This window comes from Nannobrachium achirus (assembly GCF_963921795.1).
Source record: "Nannobrachium achirus genome assembly, chromosome: 2".
Taxonomy (NCBI): Eukaryota; Metazoa; Chordata; class Actinopteri; order Myctophiformes; family Myctophidae; genus Nannobrachium; species Nannobrachium achirus.
The window spans coordinates 22,480,337-22,484,491 of NC_137811.1; positions in this window are offsets into that span (position 1 = coordinate 22,480,337).

Genomic DNA, 4,155 nt, shown 5'->3' on the forward strand with positions numbered 1-4,155 from the left:
GCCACACCTGAAGGCAGCATTCAAGAGAATTGTCTTGTCGAAACTCTCCCGAACTTGAATGCAGCACCTTATGTTTAAAGTACCGGTATAGCCCTCTCTGTGTAGAAATCCATGATGTACGCCACATCTCCAGTATTGACTTGATTATGTCTAGTTTACTGTGGTATCAAGCACCGAAAATAGCCGACCTCCAAGCTTTTAATATTTTCTCCCCAAAGCCCTTTTAGAAATGTCAGCCCCTGCCTCTCCAACATTCTCTGCACATCCCTGCAATGGACCATTCATTCATTCATTGGGAAGTGAAGCGGCAAACAGTCGATGCCATCGTCCTCACTTCCCACATTCACACACCAATTGTGGCAACTGGCAAGCTAACACCATTGGAGGCAACGTGGGGTTCAGTGTCTTGCCCAAGGGGTCCGCATCAATATGCCGACGGGCCGGTATGCCGACACTAAAACTAACCCTAACTCTAACCTCAGTAACCGTGACGAGTAACTAACCTGCCGACGCTAGTCGGAACAGCGGCCCGTCTGCATATTGAGCGGACCCCTTGCCCAAGGACAATTCGACATGTGGAACAGGAGGAGCCGGGATTCGAACCGCCAACCCACAGATCATTGGACGGCCAGCTCTACCTCCTGAGCCACCGCCACCGCCGCCCCACAATGTCTGCTATGGCTTCAAATGACACACGAATGGATCTACTGTGGAAAGGAGAGGATTCTTCAATGTTGTGTTGTTGTTTTGTATGAGAAGATTGTGGTGCCAGAAGTTAAAAAGAAAATGAATGATTACAGAGAGAAAATATGCCAGGAGAAAGGAGATGTTGCAAGAGGTTCCATCTGAACAGTGTATAGACGAGAGGAGCAGTAAAGTAGCTCTGACAGAATGATTACAGGAAGCCCCCAGAGAAGTGTTTTCTTTTCATGAGCAGGTCAGTCAACAAAAGCTTAAATATGACAAGCGTGTGTGTGTGTGTGTGTGTGTGTGTGTGTGTGTGTGTGTGTGTGTGTGTGCGCGCGCGCACGCGTGCGTGCGTGCGTGCGTGCCGTGCACACCCTCAAACACATGCATTCGCTTGCAGAGAAAGAAATCCCCAGCTGTATGTTTAGGGTTGTCTTCATTGAGTGTAACACATAAATCAAACTGGCAGAAAACAAGTGGAAATGGGTGAAAGTACATTTGGAAAACAAAAGGAACAAGTAGTTTCCTTGTTGAAAAAAAAAAGAGGAGATTAACAGAAAAAAACAAACCTCTGACACTCATTCAAACACAATCACAAAGAAAACCTACCAGACTGCACACTGCTCTTATTCACTTTATTTTTATTTTTATGTAAAGTTAGTTTACTCAGCTGTAAGTTTAACAACTTTTAGTTTAACAGCTTTTAGAAGAATGTTTGCTATGTCTCATCTGTGCTGTGATTAACTGGTTGGTGCAACCACCTTCTCTGCAGAATTAATTACAGTGAAGGCAGAATCAAACACATTCAGTGATATTGACTGTCGACCATTTCTAACCGAAGGCATTAAAGAAACTAGCTAAGGGGTGCCCGCTGGCCTACTGGTCCAGGCGCATACCACACAGGCATTGCCACATAGGTATTGATGCCTAACGGCGTTGCCGGTTCGATTCCCGATCCGGACGACCTTTGCCGCATGTCACTCCCCCCATTTCCTGTCAGTCTTCAGTCCCATCAATAAAGGGCATAAAAGCCCAAAAACAAATCTTAAAAAAAAAGAAACAAGCTAAGACGTTCCTGGACGTCTTAACACTTGGGGAGCCAAACTCGTTCAGTGACGAGTTAAGGCCACTAGGTGTCACCAAGCCAAAAGGAGTTATCTCGTCGAGAGACGAGGCAACATAGGGTTAACTGTACGTGCCTGCAGCCTGCCCTCTGAATGACCCGAGTCCATTACGTCACCCCGTAGCAGGGAGAGAGAGGGGGAGAGAGGAAATAACGGAGCCAGCTTACATTCCTTTCCATTCTAGCCTGAAACATAAGAAGGGCTTTATTATTATGAGGTAAAAAGAACGCCAGGGAAGCAGAGATCTGATTGTTTTCACGGCGACACTTTACCGCGATGGTCGACTCCCGTTTGGATTTTAGTTTCGCGAGCGTTTGTAAACAAAGGGATTATCTTCCTCAATCGTCAGCGGACACCCACGTGCACACGCACAAAGCTTCCAGGCTCTTCAAAATAAAGCGTAAGTGAACGGCGGCAGCAGCAACAGCTAGAAATGTTATAAACCTTGGCGGCCGTTGTGTTAACAGTCCCACAGTCCTGGACGTCAAAGGCACTCCATCTGTTAACGGCTAGGTGTGCTGTCAACTGTGGTTAATCTGCAGGTGCGTAGACCTACTCCATCCTATTCAGCTATGCTGTTAACACAGGAGGCCAATTTATATCCCTTCAATTCATGGAGATTCTTTTGTTTTGTTGCAATCCTAAGAACTTCTCGTGTAAACTGTGCTAGCTTAGCATACTGCAGCATAAAAGGTAGACGCCTCCATCGGCTCAGGGGCATATGCATCGGGGGACCAAGGGAACTCTGCATCGCTTCCATGTGCATGAATCTCTTCCACGTGCGTCACAGACACGGTAGTTGGTAGGCCAATCAGAGGCAGGTGGGGGCGGGTCTTTATACGTACACAGTGTACAAGATTAGCTGAGCCACGCATTATCAGGAACTGGACGGAAACATGCCAATAAAGCTATGTTGAATTGAATTGATAAGTCCCGGAAAAGAAACGCTGTGATTGGCCAGTGGTCACTTTGACTGGCAGCGTTCCCTCCGTTTTTCCGGACGTCCGGCCTCCAGTTGTTACACGTCGCTCCAATGAACTGCAGTGGCAGATGAGGTATCTGTCTAATCAGCTGCACTGATGACATATCGACCTGGGCCACAGCGGCTCAGGCACCTAGGCTCAGTGTGGCCTGGCAACATTTTGTGGGTTTGAGCCCCGGTCCCGGTGGCAAAGGCCTCTCCCCCATTTCCTATCAGCCTAACGTCTATCGCTATCAATGAAGGCATAAAAGCCCCCCCCCCAAAAAAAACTAAAAACACAATGACATTTCTATCATCTATCAGATTAATCTATCATGATTAATCTGTTCTCAAATCTTCTATTAACTGTCATGCATATTTCAACACAGTTGGAGAGCCTATTTAAACAAATTGCTTGATCAGAAGAACCACATTACCTACTTACTACCTAGTATAGTATCAATATCTCACTCCACTTTCCTTGTCTTCTTTTTTGGGAGACTCCTCTGAGTACCGCCAGAGGGGGGCTCAAGTACCTGCGGTGGTACTAGTACCACAGCTTGGTCTTATGTGGATACGCTGGTGTATCTTCAGACTTTGTAACAAAGTGAAACTCTTGTCGCACTGTTTACATATGTAAGGTTTTTCTCCAGTGTGGGTACGCTGGTGTCTCTTGAGGTGAGTTGACACACTGAAACTCTTGCCACACTGTTTACAGTTGTAAGGTTTTTCTCCAGTGTGGATACGCTGGTGTATCTTTAGATTACTTATCGTATAGAAACGCTTGTCACAATGTTTACAAGGGAAAGGTTTCTCCCCAGAGTGGATACGCTGGTGTGTCTTCAGGGAACTTAACTCATTGAAACTCTTGTCACACAGTTTACAATAAAAAGGTTTTTCTCCAGTGTGGATACGCTGGTGTCTCCTTAGGGGATCTAACACACTGAAACCCTTGCCGCACTGTTTACATATGTAAGGTTTTTCTCCAGTGTGAACACGCTGGTGTCTCTTCATACTTTGCATCACATTGAAACTCTTGTCGCACTGTTTACATATGAAAGGTCTTTCTCCAGAGTGGATACGCTGGTGTATCTTAAGAGAACCACTGAAACTCTTGTCACACTGTTTACAATAGAAAGGTTTCTCTCCAGTGTGGATACGCTGCTGGTGTCTCTTCAGGTGACCTAACTGACTGAAACTCTTGTCACACTGTTTACATATGTATGGTCTTTCTCCAGTGTGGGTACGCTGGTGTTTCTTCAGGGAACCTAACAGACTGAAACTCTTGTCACACTGTTTACAGAGGAAAGGTTTTTCTCCTGTGTGGATATGCAGATGTTTCTTCAGGTTACCTAACAGACTGAAACTCTTGCCACACTCTTC